At 42.6% G+C, this 21,625-nt stretch overlaps 6 non-coding genes across 6 annotated transcripts; all 6 read left to right on the top strand.

Moving 5' to 3' along the window:
• The first annotated feature begins 6,133 nt into the window (after positions 1-6,133).
• trnag-ucc (transfer RNA glycine (anticodon UCC)) lies at positions 6,134-6,205 on the top strand. The gene has a single exon. It is a non-coding gene; the product is annotated as a tRNA-Gly (tRNA).
• A 2,403-nt stretch (positions 6,206-8,608) lies between these two features.
• trnag-ucc (transfer RNA glycine (anticodon UCC)) lies at positions 8,609-8,680 on the top strand. Its single transcript has one exon. It is a non-coding gene; the product is annotated as a tRNA-Gly (tRNA).
• Positions 8,681-11,085: 2,405 nt separating this feature from the next.
• Positions 11,086-11,157, top strand: trnag-ucc (transfer RNA glycine (anticodon UCC)). Its single transcript has one exon. It is a non-coding gene; the product is annotated as a tRNA-Gly (tRNA).
• A 2,405-nt stretch (positions 11,158-13,562) lies between these two features.
• Positions 13,563-13,634, top strand: trnag-ucc (transfer RNA glycine (anticodon UCC)). Its single transcript has one exon. It is a non-coding gene; the product is annotated as a tRNA-Gly (tRNA).
• Positions 13,635-16,038: 2,404 nt separating this feature from the next.
• Positions 16,039-16,110, top strand: trnag-ucc (transfer RNA glycine (anticodon UCC)). The gene has a single exon. It is a non-coding gene; the product is annotated as a tRNA-Gly (tRNA).
• Positions 16,111-18,515: 2,405 nt separating this feature from the next.
• trnag-ucc (transfer RNA glycine (anticodon UCC)) lies at positions 18,516-18,587 on the top strand. Its single transcript has one exon. It is a non-coding gene; the product is annotated as a tRNA-Gly (tRNA).
• The last annotated feature ends 3,038 nt before the right edge of the window (positions 18,588-21,625 follow it).

Genomic DNA, 21,625 nt, shown 5'->3' with positions numbered 1-21,625 from the left:
TCATGGAATTTCTTTTTACAGCACAGAAAAGTGACCATTGCCCAATCACATTTGTGCCAGTTACCTAATATCCGTCTATTCCTAATCCCATTTTCCAGTACTTGACCCATAGCTTTCTATATTTAATCTCTAAATGTTTCTCAAATGGTTTTGATGGTTCCCGTCTTAAGACCACCCTGCATTTATATATCACCCCTTTTTTTTGCCACTGTCAGAGTGAACACAACCTCTGACAATTCTGTTTTTTTCCCCAACACTATCACCTGACAGCGATTGTGCTTATTTTTCCCCAGCACCCATGTCGTGTGTGTGCAGGTGTTGGTCACAGTGAAAACAACTAGTCTGTACTTTATTTAAATTCCACCACCAGGAAGAAAGGAAACACCTGAGTGGCCAGTCACAAGCAGTGCCCTTCTCAAAGGGCAATGCAGCATGATCAAACAGTGAAGGGGAGGGCACAGAATCTCCACGTTGAGTTACCAAGATAGAACATTGACTGATCGGGCCACAGCCGGTGGGAGGGCTTCACCCCCTAACATTAAAGGTCAATATTACATTTGAGTACTTAATTACTTAATGCACATGTATGCTACTTTTTCTGTGATTCATGTACAACAACAGCCAGATCCCTCTCCTGCTGAATTCTGCAGTCTGTCTCCTTCCACTGCTTTCTATTATTCCTGTCAATAAGATACCACTATGCTGTGGCCACATTATACTTTTTCTTCCCATTTGCTCAACCGAATCCAGTAGTTTAATGCAATTTGTAAATATTTGAGATCACAGCATTGATCCCTGTGGCATTCCACTAGTTACCAGTTTGAAATGGAACTGTTTATTCTGAGTCTCTGCTTCCTGTTAGTCAGGCTTTCATCTTCTATCCTGCTTCTATATCATCACTGCAATTATAAGGATGATGTGATTGCACTGGAGGGGCTGCAGAGGAGATTCGCCAGGATGGTTCTGGGATGGAGTATTTCAGCAATGAAGAGAGATTGGATAAGCTCAGCTTGTTTTCTTCGGAGCAGAGAGGGGCGTATTCAAAGAGGTATAAAATATTTTGAAGGGCATAGATAGCAGCTGTTCACTTCAGATGAAGGGTCAATAACAAGGAGATATAACTTTAAAGTGAAAGGCAGGAGGTTTAAGAGGGGATTTGCCGAAAACATGTTCAACCAAAGGAAGTTGGGGCTCTGGATCTCACTGTCGGGGGAGAGTCTTTGAGATGGAAAACCTCAAAATGTTTTTTAAAGCACTTTGATGAGCATTCAGACGTCATAATATTCAAAGCTGTGGGCCTAGTGCTGTAATGTAGGATTGGTGTAAGTAATACTGTATTTTTGGAAAGTACAGACTTGATGGGCCAAAGGGCCTCTTCAGTACAGCATGATTCTATCATCCTGTATGAGAACACTTTGATATCCATTGAGGAATAGTCAGAATTCACAGACTCTGTTCAAGGCACAGGTGGGAATGCATCACACAGGAGATCGACAAAGAAACTTCCCAACGAACCTGGATGGTCTAAAATGCCACCTCATTATCACATCTAAATATGCTTTAACCAACGCTTATTTAATGATAGATTCCAGATTTGCAGCTGAACCCTTCACATTTAAAATGCCAGTTTGTGATACAATTTGAGCAGTGGTTCAGGAACAGAGAGTCTTGAAGAATTGCATTCACAGATTTTAAAAGAAAACAGGATATGTTGAGACAATTCTTTAATGAGGACAGTATAGTTAATCTTTTCAAATTATTGGTTTAGACCTGACAAACACACTGCATCTAATTGTAGGTCTCACACTTCAGGAACTAGAAAAGATGCAGAGCCGAATTACCAAAACAATGCCACAGACAAGACATATTACAAGGTGGACGACAGCACCTCAGCTAGTGACTCAGCATCACATTCTGAAAAAGAATTAACAATGGGCAAAAAGTGCTGATACTGCCAGCAACATTGAGGCAGAAGGCAGAGAGTGGGATAGGGGTCTTTTTCAGGTGGCAGTTGGTTACTAGTTGAATTTCGCATGTGTCAGTTTAGGGACAACAACTGTTCATGTTATACATTAATGATCTGGATGAAGGGATTGAGGGCACTGTTGCTAGTTTGCAGGTGAAATAAAAATAAGTGATTGAGAACTTTGAATCTATACTGATTGGAGGTTAGAAGGATGAGAGAAGATTTCATTGAAACTTACTGAATACTGAGAGGCCTAGACAGAGTGGATGTGAAGCAGACCTTTCCACTGTTGACTAGGACCTGGGGGGCCCAGCCTCAGAGTGAAGGGAACGACTCTTAGAAATGAAACAATGAGGAATTTCTTCAACCAGAGGGTGGTAAATCTGAGGAATTCACTGCTGCAGAGGGCTATGGAGGCCAAATCATTAAGGGTATGTAATACTCAGATAGGTAAGACCTTGATTGGTAAGGGGATTGAGGATTATGGAGAGAAGGCAGGAGAATGGGGTTAAAAACCATATCAGCTGTGGGATATGGTAAATTAATGTTGCTTCTGCAATTCTAATACATTATATAAAAAATAACTGAACGCACATCAGTGTGTAATTGTTTTAGCCAGGAGCTGAGTCAACAAGAATGGGAGTTATGTGGAGGAAATGCATAATTGTTTTTTTTTGTGTTAGCTAAAAATGTATGCAAGAAAGAAAAGGGACTACACAACAATGGTAACCCCAATTAAAGGGGCTTCGTGATAAGATGCTGTGAAGACAGACAGTTAAACTCAATATGCCTGTATAAACAATTGGTATAAACATCTGTTTCCCACTTTTACAGAAACACAGGAACAAACCCCAATTAAATGAGTCTTAGTGATAAGATGCTGAGAGGGGCGGCACAGATGGAGGGAGTAATTAATGGTAAGGCCAGGATGTGCCCACAGCAGGAAGAGGTCAAATGGCCTTGAGAACAGGAATGAGCATGTTTTTTCACAGACAAGACCGGATAAGACACGAGATAAACAGGAGTAATGGGTACCGGTCTTAGGGAGTGGAGGATGTAAACAGGGGGGAAGCAATGAAATAAGAAAAAATATGTAGGAACCAAATTATATAAATATCGAGTATTTGTTGAATTCAGTGTGTTTTGTCCCTGCCTTGTGGACATCACACCCACTTGCAAGTGTGAAATAAAGGGCACTACTGATTCAGATCTTGTCTCGGACTGAAATTATTGCAGTGAGTGAGCTTTGTGTCTCACATCAGCCATGATTGAATGGCAAAGCAGACTCAGTGAGCTGCTCCTATATGTTATGGTCTGTCCACAAACCACAAACAACAAAAAATACTTCACTGATGCGAAGAGTCAGTGATAAGAAGTTGATTTGTTCACCTAAACAATGAAATGGTGATTGGACAAAGGCGTTGAAAGTGAAATCAATTTCCGTAATAAGGAACAATGTGCTTCCACTGGTAAACAAAAATACTGGAAATATCGAAAAACAGAATTATGATCCTCTAATTGATAAAGGAGTTCACAGTGAAATACATTTGCATAATGAAAAACAAAGTGTTTACATTACCAAGAAAGAATGAGAAAAATCAGAAAATGGAATTGCGATATTTGATAGTAGTAAACATTGTTACAGGAGATGTGTTTTGTTTTCGAACAGCTGGTTGTTATGAGCTGGATCGATCTATCTGAAAGGGAAAGGTTGATGATTCCATGCACCAAGATGTTCCGCACTTATGTTCTGATGAGGGCTCTGATGGTTATTGATCATTTAAAACATTGGGAATGGCCAGACTGATTCCTTCCCATTCGGAGTACTCTTCAGCAGTCTGGGACATTCAGCCTTGGTCATTTGGGTGACCATCCTTCAAGGCGGACTTTGGCGCAGGCAACAACGCAAAGTGACCAAGCAGAAGCTGATGGTTAAGTTCGGTAGCCATGGGGCTGGCCTCAACAGGAACCTTGAGTTCATGTCACACTACAGGTGACCCCACTGCACTTTACACTCTCTCTTTCTCTCTCTCTCTCTCTCTCTCTCTCTCACACACACACACACACACACACACACACGCACACACACTCCATACTCATGCAGGCCCTCTCTCATATGCAAGCTCTCTCTCATATGCAAGCTCTCTCTCATAAGCTCAAACACACATTCCCCACAGTCACACTCACGCATGCGCCCTCTCACAGTCTGATACACCATACACTCAGACACATACACCCACACACACTCTCTGACAGACACTCACACCTCTCACTGCACACACACACTCGGTCTCCCCAGCACGCACACACCTATAAGTTTGTGGGGTGAATTTGTACTTACAGAATTATATTTTATTTTGGTCAAAAACTGCATAAATCCATGCAAGAATCTGTACACTGGGACCCAGACAAACTTTAACCTCACACCTTCAATGCATTATCTGAGCTGAGGTGGCACCTATTGTTAAAGATATCTTGAGAAGATAACTTCTAAAAAAGTTCTGGGATTTACATATGAAAGAACTGAAACTAACATGGTCATTCTAAAAGATGAGAGACTTAATCTAAATATATTTAATATTACATTCCATGATACCTGCAATCCTGTTGCTATAAATTCTGTGTCTAATAGTTCATCTCCACAACCACCTGATGAAGAGACAGCGTTTGGAAAGGTTATACTTCCAAAGAAACCTGCTGGACTATACCCCGGTGTAGTGTGATTTTTAACGTTGTCCACCACAGTCCAACACCGGCACCTTCGAATCATGAGTTGGAAAGGTCTGGAGGGATATGACGAAATACTGGCAAATGGGAAATGTTCAAGCACATGCGGGTGGTTCAAGTTGAGTTTGGGAACATGGTCAGTGTGATCTGGTGAGACCAAAGGATCTGTTTCCATGCTGTATAACACTCTGACTCTAAAATATTGGAAATGAGCCTGGTTTCTCTCCTTCCCAGCGGCGACTCCACCCTCCCCCTCTTCTACAAAGCAAAAGAAGAAACTGCAAATCGATCAACGGAATCCAACTGTGCATTAGTGCACATTTCTCGAGAGGGTTTTCCGACTCTGCACAATTACTGCAGCATCTGCTCAGTCTGTCCAACAGTTCCTGTTTTTGGTGCCGTTTTGGTTTCCAAAAAGACTTCCCAAGTTTTAAAACCCGAAAGAATTGCGGATGCTGTAAATCAGAAACCAAACCGAAGTCGGGGGAAAGCTGTCAGAGAAAGTGGTGGACGCAGGTACAGTTACAACGTTGAAAAGACGCTTGGATAAGTTCACGAATAGGAAAGGTTTAGAGAGATATGACCAAATGCTAGCAAATGGGAAATGTTCAATTGCATGCAGGTGGTTACGGTTGTATTTGGGGACATGGTCAGCATAAACTGGCTGGACCTAAGGATCTGTTTCCATGCTGTATGACACTCTGATCGTAAAACTTTGAAAATCAGCCTGGTTTCTCTCCCTCCCAGCTGCGACTCCACACTCCCCCTCTTCTACAATGTAACAGAGAAAACTACAAATCGATCAAGAGAATGGAAGTGCGGATTAATACAGATTTCTCGAGAGATTTCTGCTTCGTGAACTGTTACCAGGAGTTTCCTCTTCTCCAGAATTACTGCAGCATGTACTCAGTCTAAGAGTTCCTTCTTTTTGCCTTTTTGTTTGTGGAAAACCCTTCAGAAATGTTAAAAGCGGAAAGTAGTACAGATGCGGTAAATCAGAAAGAAAAAGCAAAGTTGGTGGGAAAAGTGTATGAAGAGAAAGGCGAAAGTGGCTACTGCCACTGGTGGAGATGAGAGTGGTGGTGGAAAAGCAGAGCAGGTCAGACAGCATCCGAGGAGCAGGAGAATGGATGTTTGGGGCAAAAGCGTTTGTGAGAAGTTGACAAGTTTTGATTGTGTGACAGATCCCGGGTTGCGGTGAGATTTTGTTGATATTTTAGCTGTGGATTTATCTGAGATGATGATAAATGCTGGTTTGTGTGCATGAGAAAGTGTGAATGAAAAGGTATAATGAGAAGTATGGAACGAGTAAAAGTCAGTCTTTTATTACTGGTGAATTGCAATATTTCAGCGTAAAATTTGCAAGAAGACTGAAATTTCGAGTGAAGAACTATTGGTCGAATTGCACATTAGCTGATGTGTGGAGAGCGCGTCCCAGTTGCGGTGGTTGTATAGTGGTGAGCGTAGCTGCCTTCCAAGCAGTTGACCCGGGTTCGATTCCCGGCCATCGCATGCGGCGGCTTTTAAACCGCTCAACACCAAAAAGACCACTTTCCACAGTGGAAATGAAACACTTCAATAAGCACAGAAGCTTGAGTCAGCCACACGAACGGCGCCAAACCTCTGCAGTGCGGTTTCCCACCACTTTGAAATTGAGGAGGGACCCTAGAAGATTAAGGAGTCAGGGCGATACCCGTTTCAAATAAACTGGCGTCTTGACAGAAATCCTGAGTTTTTCATTTTATTTCTAGATTTCCCTCCTTTCAACATTACTCCCAGTGTTTTTGTGAAATACAGCCTAATATCAAGTGAAAACTGTCTGGGCAGTCCATTGTTTATGGGCACAGCATTACTTATGATATCAGGTCGGTTATTTTATTTTTGAATCGAAATGTACACCAATCTGATTGTGTCGTGCACAGACAGAATCTGTTTGCTGACTTCATTCACCCTGACAGACTCTTGAGTATTTCTGCGGGTTGGTTGCAATTCCCACTTGTGGTCAGTAGCGGTCACTAACTTGTGCAACAATGAAGTTCCCAGATCAGAGAGAATAAGAAAACAGACAATAATTGTTGCCCTTGTGTTGGACGGTGCAGGTCAGAAATAGGAGGAGTGGAGACCAGCTGCTTTTATATTTCCATTAATGAGCAAATGACTCGGTAAAACTCTGAGAGATGATAGAAATAACCACACGGTGAGTGAAAGTTCAATCCAAGATGAAGCTGAAAAGAAATCACACATTGTTACCTGATGAAGGAGCAGCTATTGCTTCCAAATAAAGCTGTTGGACTATACGCTGGTGTTATGTGGTTTTTAACATTGTCCACTCCAGTCCAACACCGGCTCCTCCACGTCATCATCCAAGATAGTCATCATGGAATTGTTAAGGGAAGATAGTGTCGGATGAACTTGACTGATTTGCTTTAAAGGATAAAGAAGAAGGAAGTGTTTGTGATGTAGACCAACCTGATGATAAGAAGAATACTGCATGTGTTTTGAAATAGTTGAGTTCCTCAAGGTTCAGAAACTGAACAGAAATTGCCGGAGAATCTGAGCAGTGTTGCACCTTCAGTGGGGAGAAAGCAGTGTTGCCATTTTGCGTTTGGTATGCCCCATTTGATGAAGTTTCGCATATCTTTGATTTTACCCCAGGCTTCAGTATTAGTCACCTGTTTGTCTGGTGTATCTATCACTGATGTGGAATTGGTGTCGGATATCAAATTTGCAGATGATAAAACATTAGTCATTGGTTTTGGGAAGCTGTCTGCAGACTGTGGAATGCAATTCCCAGTTTGTTTAAATGGACCATTGATTTATTAGTGAGGGACTGGGGGAGGTACTTATTGTGAAAAGCATTGAGATGGATCTTTGATTTACTGTTGCGTGGACAGGGGGATTATGGATTTATAAAGGAAATGAGGGACAATTTTTGTACACATCGAGTGCTTGGTGCGTGCAATGAACTGTCAGAGAAAGTGGTGGACGCAGGTACAGTTACAACGTTGAAAAGACGCTTGGATAAGTTCACGAATAGGAAAGGTTTAGAGAGATATGACCAAATGCTCGCAAATGGGAAATGTTCAATTGCATGCAGGTGGTTACAGTTGTGTTTGGGGAAATGGTCAGCATAAACTGGCTGGACCTAAGGATCTGTTTCCATGCTGTATGACACTCTGATTCTAAAACTTTGAAAATCAGCCTGGTTTCTCTCCCTCCCAGCTGCGACTCCACCCTCCCCCTCTTCTACAATGTAACAGAGAAAACTACAAATCGATCAAGAGAATGGAAGTGCGGATTAATACAGATTTCTCGAGAGATTTCTGCTTCGTGAACTGTTACCAGGAGTTTCCGCTTCTCCAGAATTACTGCAGCATGTACTCAGTCTAACAGTTCCTTCTTTTTGCCTTTTTGTTTGTGGAAAACCCTTCAGAAATGTTAAAAGCGGAAAGTAGTACAGATGCGGTAAATCAGAAAGAAAAAGCAAAGTTGGTGGGAAAAGTGTATGAAGAGAAAGGCGAAAGTGGGTACTGCCACTGGTGGAGATGAGAGTGGTGGTGGAAAAGCAGAGCAGGTCAGACAGCATCCGAGGAGCAGGAGAATGGATGTTTGGGGCAAAAGCGTTTGTGAGAAGTTGACAAGTTTTGATTGTGTGACAGATCCCGGGTTGCGGTGAGATTTTGTTGATATTTTAGCTGTGGATTTATCTGAGATGATGATAAATGCTGGTTTGTGTGCATGAGAAAGTGTGAATGAAAAGGTATAATGAGAAGTATGGAACGAGTAAAAGTCAGTCTTTTATTAGTGGTGAATTGCAATATTTCAGCGTAAAATTTGCAAGAAGACTGAAATTTCGAATGAAGAACTATTGGTCGAATTGCACATTAGCTGATGTGTGGAGGACATGTTCCAGTTGCGATGGTGGTATAGTGGTGAGCATAGCTGCCTTCCAAGCAGTTGACCCGGGTTCGATTCCCGGCCATCGCATGCGGCTGCTTTTAAACCGCTCAACACCAAAAAGACCACTTTCCGCAGTGGGAATGAAACACTTCGATATGCACAGAAGCTTGAGTCAGCCACACGAACGGCGCCAAACCTCTGCAGTGCGGTTTCCCACCACTTTGAAATTGAGGAGGGACCCTAGAAGATTAAGGAGTCAGGGCGATACCCGTTTCAAATAAACTGGCGTCTTGACAGAAATCCTGAGTTTTTCATTTTATTTCTAGATTTCCCTCCTTTCAACATTACTCCCAGTGTTTTTGTGAAATACAGCCTAATATCAAGTGAAAACTGTCTGGGCAGTCCATTGTTTATGGGCACAGCATTACTTATGATATCAGGTCGGTTATTTTATTTTTGAATCGAAATGTACACCAATCTGATTGTGTCGTGCACAGACAGAATCTGTTTGCTGACTTCATTCACCCTGACAGACTCTTGAGTATTTCTGCGGGTTGGTTGCAATTCCCACTTGTGGTCAGTAGCGGTCACTAACTTGTGCAACAATGAAGTTCCCAGATCAGAGAGAATAAGAAAACAGACAATAATTGTTGCCCTTGTGTTGGACGGTGCAGGTCAGAAATAGGAGGAGTGGAGACCAGCTGCTTTTATATTTCCATTAATGAGCAAATGACTCGGTAAAACTCTGAGAGATGATAGAAATAACCACACGGTGAGTGAAAGTTCAATCCAAGATGAAGCTGAAAAGGAATCACACGTTGTTACCTGATGAAGGAGCAGCTATTGCTTCCAAATAAAGCTGTTGGACTATACGCTGGTGTTATGTGGTTTTTAACATTGTCCACTCCAGTCCAACACCGGCTCCTCCACGTCATCATCCAAGATAGTCATCATGGAATTGTTAAGGGAAGATAGTGTCGGATGAACTTGACTGATTTGCTTTAAAGGATAAAGAAGAAGGAAGTGTTTGTGATGTAGACCAACCTGATGATAAGAAGAATACTGCATGTGTTTTGAAATAGTTGAGTTCCTCAAGGTTCAGAAACTGAACAGAAATTGCCGGAGAATCTGAGCAGTGTTGCACCTTCAGTGGGGAGAAAGCAGTGTTGCCATTTTGGGTTTGGTATGCCCCATTTGATGAAGTTTCGCAATTCTTTGATTTTTACCCAGGCTTCAGTATTAGTCACCTGTTTGTCTGGTGTATCTATCACTGATGTGGAATTGGTGTCGGATATCAAATTTGCAGATGATAAAACATTAGTCATTGGTTTTGGGGGAAGCTGTCTGCAGACTGTGGAATGCAATTCCCAGTTTGTTTAAATGGACCATTGATTTATTAGTGAGGGACTGGGGGAGGTACTTATTGTGAAAAGCATTGAGATGGATCTTTGATTTACTGTTGCGTGGACAGGGGGATTATGGATTTATAAAGGAAATGAGGGACAATTTTTGTACACATCGAGTGCTTGGTGCGTGCAATGAACTGTCAGAGAAAGTGGTGGACGCAGGTACAGTTACAACGTTGAAAAGACGCTTGGATAAGTTCACGAATAGGAAAGGTTTAGAGAGATATGACCAAATGCTCGCAAATGGGAAATGTTCAATTGCATGCAGGTGGTTACAGTTGTGTTTGGGGAAATGGTCAGCATAAACTGGCTGGACCTAAGGATCTGTTTCCATGCTGTATGACACTCTGATTCTAAAACTTTGAAAATCAGCCTGGTTTCTCTCCCTCCCAGCTGCGACTCCACCCTCCCCCTCTTCTACAATGTAACAGAGAAAACTACAAATCGATCAAGAGAATGGAAGTGCGGATTAATACAGATTTCTCGAGAGATTTCTGCTTCGTGAACTGTTACCAGGAGTTTCCGCTTCTCCAGAATTACTGCAGCATGTACTCAGTCTAACAGTTCCTTCTTTTTGCCTTTTTGTTTGTGGAAAACCCTTCAGAAATGTTAAAAGCGGAAAGTAGTACAGATGCGGTAAATCAGAAAGAAAAAGCAAAGTTGGTGGGAAAAGTGTATGAAGAGAAAGGCGAAAGTGGGTACTGCCACTGGTGGAGATGAGAGTGGTGGTGGAAAAGCAGAGCAGGTCAGACAGCATCCGAGGAGCAGGAGAATGGATGTTTGGGGCAAAAGCGTTTGTGAGAAGTTGACAAGTTTTGATTGTGTGACAGATCCCGGGTTGCGGTGAGATTTTGTTGATATTTTAGCTGTGGATTTATCTGAGATGATGATAAATGCTGGTTTGTGTGCATGAGAAAGTGTGAATGAAAAGGTATAATGAGAAGTATGGAACGAGTAAAAGTCAGTCTTTTATTACTGGTGAATTGCAATATTTCAGCGTAAAATTTGCAAGAAGACTGAAATTTCGAATGAAGAACTATTGGTCGAATTGCACATTAGCTGATGTGTGGAGGACGTGTTCCAGTTGCGATGGTGGTATAGTGGTGAGCATAGCTGCCTTCCAAGCAGTTGACCCGGGTTCGATTCCCGGCCATCGCATGCGGCGGCTTTTAAACCGCTCAACACCAAAAAGACCACTTTCCGCAGTGGGAATGAAACACTTCGATATGCACAGAAGCTTGAGTCAGCCACACGAACGGCGCCAAACCTCTGCAGTGCGGTTTCCCACCACTTTGAAATTGAGGAGGGACCCTAGAAGATTAAGGAGTCAGGGCGATACCCGTTTCAAATAAACTGGCGTCTTGACAGAAATCCTGAGTTTTTCATTTTATTTCTAGATTTCCCTCCTTTCAACATTACTCCCGGTGTTTTTGTGAAATACAGCCTAATATCAAGTGAAAACTGTCTGGGCAGTCCATTGTTTATGGGCACAGCATTACTTATGATATCAGGTCGGTTATTTTATTTTTGAATCGAAATGTACACCAATCTGATTGTGTCGTGCACAGACAGAATCTGTTTGCTGACTTCATTCACCCTGACAGACTCTTGAGTATTTCTGCGGGTTGGTTGCAATTCCCACTTGTGGTCAGTAGCGGTCACTAACTTGTGCAACAATGAAGTTCCCAGATCAGAGAGAATAAGAAAACGGACAATAATTGTTGCCCTTGTGTTGGACGGTGCAGGTCAGAAATAGGAGGAGTGGAGACCAGCTGCTTTTATATTTCCATTAATGAGCAAATGACTCGGTAAAACTCTGAGAGATGATAGAAATAACCACACGGTGAGTGAAAGTTCAATCCAAGATGAAGCTGAAAAGGAATCACACATTGTTACCTGATGAAGGAGCAGCTATTGCTTCCAAATAAAGCTGTTGGACTATACGCTGGTGTTATGTGGTTTTTAACATTGTCCACTCCAGTCCAACACCGGCTCCTCCACGTCATCATCCAAGATAGTCATCATGGAATTGTTAAGGGAAGGTAGTGTCGGATGAACTTGACTGATTTGCTTTAAAGGATAAAGAAGAAGGAAGTGTTTGTGATGTAGACCAACCTGATGATAAGAAGAATACTGCATGTGTTTTGAAATAGTTGAGTTCCTCAAGGTTCAGAAACTGAACAGAAATTGCCGGAGAATCTGAGCAGTGTTGCACCTTCAGTGGGGAGAAAGCAGTGTTGCCATTTTGGGTTTGGTATGTCCCCATTTGATGAAGTTTCGCAATTCTTTGATTTTTCCCCAGGCTTCAGTATTAGTCACCTGTTTGTCTGGTGTATCTATCACTGATGTGGAATTGGTGTCGGATATCAAATTTGCAGATGATAAAACATTAGTCATTGGTTTTGGGGAAGCTGTCTGCAGACTGTGGAATGCAATTCCCAGTTTGTTTAAATGGACCATTGATTTATTAGTGAGGGACTGGGGGAGGTACTTATTGTGAAAAGCATTGAGATGGATCTTTGATTTACTGTTGCGTGGACAGGGGGATTATGGATTTAAAAAGGAAATGAGGGACAATTTTTTTACACATCGAGTGCTTGGTGCGTGCAATGAACTGTCAGAGAAAGTGGTGGACGCAGGTACAGTTACAACGTTGAAAAGACGCTTGGATAAGTTCACGAATAGGAAAGGTTTAGAGAGATATGACCAAATGCTAGCAAATGGGAAATGTTCAATTGCATGCAGGTGGTTACAGTTGTGTTTGGGGAAATGGTCAGCATAAACTGGCTGGACCTAAGGATCTGTTTCCATGCTGTATGACACTCTGATCGTAAAACTTTGAAAATCAGCCTGGTTTCTCTCCCTCCCAGCTGCGACTCCACCCTCCCCCTCTTCTACAATGTAACAGAGAAAACTACAAATCGATCAAGAGAATGGAAGTGCGGATTAATACAGATTTCTCGAGAGATTTCTGCTTCGTGAACTGTTACCAGGAGTTTCCGCTTCTCCAGAATTACTGCAGCATGTACTCAGTCTAACAGTTCCTTCTTTTTGCCTTTTTGTTTGTGGAAAACCCTTCAGAAATGTTAAAAGCGGAAAGTAGTACAGATGCGGTAAATCAGAAAGAAAAAGCAAAGTTGGTGGGAAAAGTGTATGAAGAGAAAGGCGAAAGTGGGTACTGCCACTGGTGGAGATGAGAGTGGTGGTGGAAAAGCAGAGCAGGTCAGACAGCATCCGAGGAGCAGGAGAATGGATGTTTGGGGCAAAAGCGTTTGTGAGAAGTTGACAAGTTTTGATTGTGTGACAGATCCCGGGTTGCGGTGAGATTTTGTTGATATTTTAGCTGTGGATTTATCTGAGATGATGATAAATGCTGGTTTGTGTGCATGAGAAAGTGTGAATGAAAAGGTATAATGAGAAGTATGGAACGAGTAAAAGTCAGTCTTTTATTACTGGTGAATTGCAATATTTCAGCGTAAAATTTGCAAGAAGACTGAAATTTCGAATGAAGAACTATTGGTCGAATTGCACATCAGCTGATGTGTGGAGGAAGCGTTCCAGTTGCGATGGTGGTATAGTGGTGAGCATAGCTGCCTTCCAAGCAGTTGACCCGGGTTCGATTCCCGGCCATCGCATGCGGCGGCTTTTAAACCGCTCAACACCAAAAAGACCACTTTCCGCAGTGGGAATGAAACACTTCGATAAGCACAGAAGCTTGAGTCAGCCACACGAACGGCGCCAAACCTCTGCAGTGCGGCTTCCCACCACTTTGAAATTGAGGAGGGACCCTAGAAGATTAAGGAGTCAGGGCGATACCCGTTTCAAATAAACTGGCGTCTTGACAGAAATCCTGAGTTTTTCATTTTATTTCTAGATTTCCCTCCTTTCAACATTACTCCCAGTGTTTTTGTGAAATACAGCCTAATATCAAGTGAAAACTGTCTGGGCAGTCCATTGTTTATGGGCACAGCATTACTTATGATATCAGGTCGGTTATTTTATTTTTGAATCGAAATGTACACCAATCTGATTGTGTCGTGCACAGACAGAATCTGTTTGCTGACTTCATTCACCCTGACAGACTCTTGAGTATTTCTGCGGGTTGGTTGCAATTCCCACTTGTGGTCAGTAGCGGTCACTAACTTGTGCAACAATGAAGTTCCCAGATCAGAGAGAATAAGAAAACGGACAATAATTGTTGCCCTTGTGTTGGACGGTGCAGGTCAGAAATAGGAGGAGTGGAGACCAGCTGCTTTTATATTTCCATTAATGAGCAAATGACTCGGTAAAACTCTGAGAGATGATAGAAATAACCACACGGTGAGTGAAAGTTCAATCCAAGATGAAGCTGAAAAGAAATCACACATTGTTACCTGATGAAGGAGCAGCTATTGCTTCCAAATAAAGCTGTTGGACTATAAGCTGGTGTTATGTGGTTTTTAACATTGTCCACTCCAGTCCAACACCGGCTCCTCCACGTCATCATCCAAGATAGTCATCATGGAATTGTTAAGGGAAGGTAGTGTCGGATGAACTTGACTGATTTGCTTTAAAGGATAAAGAAGAAGGAAGTGTTTGTGATGTAGACCAACCTGATGATAAGAAGAATACTGCATGTGTTTTGAAATAGTTGAGTTCCTCAAGGTTCAGAAACTGAACAGAAATTGCCGGAGAATCTGAGCAGTGTTGCACCTTCAGTGGGGAGAAAGCAGTGTTGCCATTTTGGGTTTGGTATGTCCCCATTTGATGAAGTTTCGCAATTCTTTGATTTTTCCCCAGGCTTCAGTATTAGTCACCTGTTTGTCTGGTGTATCTATCACTGATGTGGACTTGGTGTCGGATATCAAATTTGCAGATGATAAAACATTAGTCATTGGTTTTGGGGAAGCTGTCTGCAGACTGTGGAATGCAATTCCCAGTTTGTTTAAATGGACCATTGATTTATTAGTGAGGGACTGGGGGGAGGTACTTATTGTGAAAAGCATTGAGATGGATCTTTGATTTACTGTTGCGTGGACAGGGGGATTATGGATTTAAAAAGGAAATGAGGGACAATTTTTTACACATCGAGTGCTTGGTGCGTGCAATGAACTGTCAGAGAAAGTGGTGGACGCAGGTACAGTTACAACGTTGAAAAGACGCTTGGATAAGTTCACGAATAGGAAAGGTTTAGAGAGATATGACCAAATGCTAGCAAATGGGAAATGTTCAATTGCATGCAGGTGGTTACGGTTGTATTTGGGGACATGGTCAGCATAAACTGGCTGGACCTAAGGATCTGTTTCCATGCTGTATGACACTCTGATCGTAAAACTTTGAAAATCAGCCTGGTTTCTCTCCCTCCCAGCTGCGACTCCACCCTCCCCCTCTTCTACAATGTAACAGAGAAAACTACAAATCGATCAAGAGAATGGAAGTGCGGATTAATACAGATTTCTCGAGAGATTTCTGCTTCGTGAACTGTTACCAGGAGTTTCCTCTTCTCCAGAATTACTGCAGCATGTACTCAGTCTAAGAGTTCCTTCTTTTTGCCTTTTTGTTTGTGGAAAACCCTTCAGAAATGTTAAAAGCGGAAAGTAGTACAGATGCGGTAAATCAGAAAGAAAAAGCAAAGTTGGTGGAAAAGTGTATGAAGAGAAAGGCGAAAGTGGGTACTGCCACTGGTGGAGATGAGAGTGGTGGTGGAAAAGCAGAGCAGGTCAGACAGCATCCGAGGAGCAGGAGAATGGATGTTTGGGGCAAAAGCGTTTGTGAGAAGTTGACAAGTTTTGATTGTGTGACAGATCCCGGGTTGCGGTGAGATTTTGTTGATATTTTAGCTGTGGATTTATCTGAGATGATGATAAATGCTGGTTTGTGTGCATGAGAAAGTGTGAATGAAAAGGTATAATGAGAAGTATGGAACGAGTAAAAGTCAGTCTTTTATTACTGGTGAATTGCAATATTTCAGCGTAAAATTTGCAAGAAGACTGAAATTTCGAATGAAGAACTATTGGTCGAATTGCACATTAGCTGATGTGTGGAGGACATGTCCCAGTTGCGATGGTGGTATAGTGGTGAGCATAGCTGCCTTCCAAGCAGTTGACCCGGGTTCGATTCCCGGCCATCGCATGCGGCGGCTTTTAAACCGCTCAACACCAAAAAGACCACTTTCCGCCATGGGAATGAACCACTTCGATAAGCGCAGAAGCTTGAGTCAGCCACACGAACGGCGCCAAACCTCTGCAGTGCGGTTTCCCACCACTTTGAAATTGAGGAGGGACCCTAGAAGATTAAGGAGTCAGGGCGATACCCGTTTCAAATAAACTGGCGTCTTGACAGAAATCCTGAGTTTTTCATTTTATTTCTAGATTTCCCTCCTTTCAACATTACTCGCAGTGTTTTTGTGAAATACAGCCTAATATCAAGTGAAAACTGTCTGGGCAGTCCATTGTTTATGGGCACAGCATTACTTATGATATCAGGTCGGTTATTTTATTTTTGAATCGAAATGTACACCAATCTGATTGTGTCGTGCACAGACAGAATCTGTTTGCTGACTTCATTCACCCTGACAGACTCTTGAGTATTTCTGCGGGTTGGTTGCAATTCCCACTTGTGGTCAGTAGCGGTCACTAACTTGTGCAACAATGAAGTTCCCAGATCAGAGAGAATAAGAAAACAGACAATAATTGTTGCCCTTGTGTTGGACGGTGCAGGTCAGAAATAGGAGGAGTGGAGACCAGCTGCTTTTATATTTCCATTAATGAGCAAATGACTCGGTAAAACTCTGAGAGATGATAGAAATAACCACACGGTGAGTGAAAGTTCAATCCAAGATGAAGCTGAAAAGAAATCACACATTGTTACCTGATGAAGGAGCAGCTATTGCTTCCAAATAAAGCTGTTGGACTATAAACTGGTGTTATGTGGTTTTTAACATTGTCCACTCCAGTCCAACACCGGCTCCTCCACGTCATCATCCAAGATAGTCATCATGGAATTGTTAAGGGAAGATAGTGTCGGATGAACTTGACTGATTTGCTTTAAAGGATAAAGAAGAAGGAAGTGTTTGTGATGTAGACCAACCTGATGATAAGAAGAATACTGCATGTGTTTTGAAATAGTTGAGTTCCTCAAGGTTCAGAAACTGAACAGAAATTGCCGGAGAATCTGAGCAGTGTTGCACCTTCAGTGGGGAGAAAGCAGTGTTGCCATTTTGGGTTTGGTATGTCCCCATTTGATGAAGTTTCGCAATTCTTTGATTTTTCCCCAGGCTTCAGTATTAGTCACCTGTTTGTCTGGTGTATCTATCACTGATGTGGAATTGGTGTCGGATATCAAATTTGCAGATGATAAAACATTAGTCATTGGTTTTGGGGAAGCTGTCTGCAGACTGTGGAATGCAATTCCCAGTTTGTTTAAATGGACCATTGATTTATTAGTGAGGGACTGGGGGAGGTACTTATTGTGAAAAGCATTGAGATGGATCTTTGATTTACTGTTGCGTGGACAGGGGGATTATGGATTTAAAAAGGAAATGAGGGACAATTTTTTTACACATCGAGTGCTTGGTGCGTGCAATGAACTGTCAGAGAAAGTGGTGGACGCATGTACAGTTACAACGTTGAAAAGACGCTTGGATAAGTTCACGAATAGGAAAGGTTTAGAGAGATATGACCAAATGCTAGCAAATGGGAAATGTTCAATTGCATGCAGGTGGTTACAGTTGTGTTTGGGGAAATGGTCAGCATAAACTGGCTGGACCTAAGGATCTGTTTCCATGCTGTATGACACTCTGATTCTAAAACTTTGAAAATCAGCCTGGTTTCTCTCCCTCCCAGCTGCGACTCCACCCTCCCCCTCTTCTACAATGTAACAGAGAAAACTACAAATCGATCAAGAGAATGGAAGTGCGGATTAATACAGATTTCTCGAGAGATTTCTGCTTCGTGAACTGTTACCAGGAGTTTCCTCTTCTCCAGAATTACTGCAGCATGTACTCAGTCTAAGAGTTCCTTCTTTTTGCCTTTTTGTTTGTGGAAAACCCTTCAGAAATGTTAAAAGCGGAAAGTAGTACAGATGCGGTAAATCAGAAAGAAAAAGCAAAGTTGGTGGGAAAAGTGTATGAAGAGAAAGGCGAAAGTGGGTACTGCCACTGGTGGAGATGAGAGTGGTGGTGGAAAAGCAGAGCAGGTCAGACAGCATCCGAGGAGCAGGAGAATGGATGTTTGGGGCAAAAGCGTTTGTGAGAAGTTGACAAGTTTTGATTGTGTGACAGATCCCGGGTTGCGGTGAGATTTTGTTGATATTTTAGCTGTGGATTTATCTGAGATGATGATAAATGCTGGTTTGTGTGCATGAGAAAGTGTGAATGAAAAGGTATAATGAGAAGTATGGAACGAGTAAAAGTCAGTCTTTTATTACTGGTGAATTGCAATATTTCAGCGTAAAATTTGCAAGAAGACTGAAATTTCGAATGAAGAACTATTGGTCGAATTGCACATTAGCTGATGTGTGGAGGGCCCGTCCCAGTTGCGATGGTGGTATAGTGGTGAGCATAGCTGCCTTCCAAGCAGTTGACCCGGGTTCGATTCCCGGCCATCGCATGTGGCTGCTTTTAAACCGCTCAACACCAAAAAGACCACTTTCCGCAGTGGGAATGAAACACTTCGATATGCACAGAAGCTTGAGTCAGCCACGCGAACGGCGCCAAACCTCCGCAGTGCGGTTTCCCACCACTTTGAAATTGAGGAGGGACCCTAGAAGATTAAGGAGTCAGGGCGATATCCGTTTCAAATAAACTGGCGTCTTGACAGAAATCCTGAGTTTTTCATTTTATTTCTAGATTTCCCTCCTTTCAACATTACTCGCAGTGTTTTTGTGAAATACAGCCTAATATCAAGTGAAAACTGTCTGGGCAGTCCATTGTTTATGGGCACAGCATTACTTATGATATCAGGTCGGTTATTTTATTTTTGAATCGAAATGTACACCAATCTGATTGTGTCGTGCACAGACAGAATCTGTTTGCTGACTTCATTCACCCTGACAGACTCTTGAGTATTTCTGCGGGTTGGTTGCAATTCCCACTTGTGGTCAGTAGCGGTCACTAACTTGTGCAACAATGAAGTTCCCAGATCAGAGAGAATAAGAAAACAGACAATAATTGTTGCCCTTGTGTTGGACGGTGCAGGTCAGAAATAGGAGGAGTGGAGACCAGCTGCTTTTATATTTCCATTAATGAGCAAATGACTCGGTAAAACTCTGAGAGATGATAGAAATAACCACACGGTGAGTGAAAGTTTAATCCAAGATGAAGTTGGAAAAAAAACGCACATTGTTACCTGAAGAAGGAGCAACTATTGCTTCCAAATAAAGCTGTTGGACTATAAGCTGGTGTTATGTGGTTTTTAACATTGTCCACTACCGTCCAACACCAGCTCCTCCACGCCATCATCCAAGATAGTCATCATGGAATTGTTAAGGGTAGGCAGTGTCGGATGAACTTGACTGATTTGCTTTAAAGGATAAAGAATGAAGGAAGTGTTTGTGATGTAGACCAACCTGATGGTAAGAAGAATGCTGCATGTGTTTTGAAAAACTTCAGTTCCTCAAGGTTCAGAAACTGAACAGAAATTGCCGGAGAATCTGCGCAGTGTTGCACCTTCAGTGGGGAGAAAGCAGAGTTGACATTTTGAGTTTGGTACGTCCCCATTTGATGAAGTTTCGCAATTCTTTGATTTTTCCTCAGGCTTCAGTATTAGTCGCCTGTTTATCTGGTGTATCTATCACTGATGTGGAATTGGTGTCGGATATCAAATTTGCAGATGATAAAACATTAGTCATTGGTTTTGGGGAAGCTGTCTGCAGACTGTGGGGAGATTTACATCAGCTGGTGAGCTGCACAGAAAAGCTGTGAAAAAGGATTCGATCTGGAGAAGGTTGGGATTCAGTGAACGATCACTGGTTCCACATCTATCATCCTCTCTTCAGACTGGTCAACATGAACCGGCAGAGATCTTAACTGTCCCCGAAATCTTAGAACAAAGAACATTGAAAAATACAGCACAGTATAGTCTCTTCGGCCTTCGATGTTGCGCCGACCAAAGCCTACCTAACCTACACTAGCCCAATAACCTCCATATGCTTATCCAATGCCCGCTTGAATGACCATAAAGAGGGAAAGTCCACCACTGCTACTGGCAGGACATTCCATGAACTCACAACCCGCTGAGTAAAGAATCTACCCCTAACATCTGTCCTATACCTACCTCCCCTTAATTTAAAGCTGTGTCCCCTAGTAACAGCTGACTCCATTAGCGGAAAAAGGTTCTCAGTGTCAACCCTATCTAAATCCCTAATCATCTTGTACACCTCCAACAAATCTCCCCTAAACCTTCTTTTCTCCAACGAGAACAGCCCCAAGTGCCTCAGCCTTTCCTCATATGATCTTCCTACCATGCCAGGCAACATCCTGGTAAACCTCCTCTGCACTCGTTCCAATGCCTCCACATTCTTCCTATAGTTTGGCGACCAAAACTGCACATAATACTCCAGATGAGGCCGCACCAGAGTCTTATACAACTGCAATATGACCTCAGGACTCCAGAACTCAATTCCTCTACCAATAAAGCCCAGTACACAATATGCCTTCTTCACAGCACTATTTACCTGGGTGGCAACTTTCAGAGATCTGTGTACATGGACACCAAGACCCCTCTGCTCATCCACACTACCAAGTAGCCTACCATTAGCCCAGTAATCCATCTTCTTGTTACTCCTACCAAAGTGAATGACTTCACACTTAGCTACATTGAACTCCATTTGCCACCTTTCTGCCCAGCTCTGCAACTTATCTATATCCCGCTGTAACCTGGCACATCCTTCTTCGCTGTCCACAACTCCACCGACTTTCGTGTCATCCGCAAACTTGCTCACCCAGCTTTCAAGCCCCTCCTCTAGATCATTTATAAAGATGACAAACAGCAATGGTCCCAAAACAGATCCTTGTGGTACACCGCTAGTAACTGCACTCCAAGGTGAACTTATTCCATCAACTACTACCCTCTGTCTCCTTCCAGCCAGCCAATTCCTAATCCAAACCTCTAATGCACCCTCAATGCCATACCTCCGTAGTTTTTGCATTAGTCTCCCATGGGGTATCTTATCGAACGCCTTGCTAAAATCCATATACACCACATCTACTGCTTTACCCTCGTCCACCTCCTTAGCCACCTTCTCAAAGAACTCAATAAGGTTTGTGAGGCACGACCTGCCCTTCACAAAACCATGCTGACTATCCTTGATCACATTATTCCTATCCAGATGTTCATAAATCCTATCCCTTACAATTCTCTCTAAGACTTTGACCACAACAGAGGTAAGACTCACTGGCCTATAGTTACTCGGGCTATCCCTACTCCCCTTCTTGTACAAGGGAACCACATTCGCTATCCTCCAGTCTTCTGGCACTATTCCCGTAGATAATGACGACATAAAAATCAAGGCCAATGGTTCTGCTATCTCCTCCCTAGCTTCCCAGAGGATCCTAGGATAAATGCCATCAGGCCCAGGGGACTTATCTATTTTCATCCTTTCCGGTGTTCCCCAGACCTCTTCCCTACATACCTCAAGGCCATCCATT

The sequence above is a fragment of the Hemiscyllium ocellatum genome, unplaced genomic scaffold (assembly GCF_020745735.1).
Source record: "Hemiscyllium ocellatum isolate sHemOce1 unplaced genomic scaffold, sHemOce1.pat.X.cur. scaffold_2902_pat_ctg1, whole genome shotgun sequence".
Taxonomy (NCBI): Eukaryota; Metazoa; Chordata; class Chondrichthyes; order Orectolobiformes; family Hemiscylliidae; genus Hemiscyllium; species Hemiscyllium ocellatum.
This window is presented reverse-complemented; position numbering and strand designations above follow the sequence as displayed.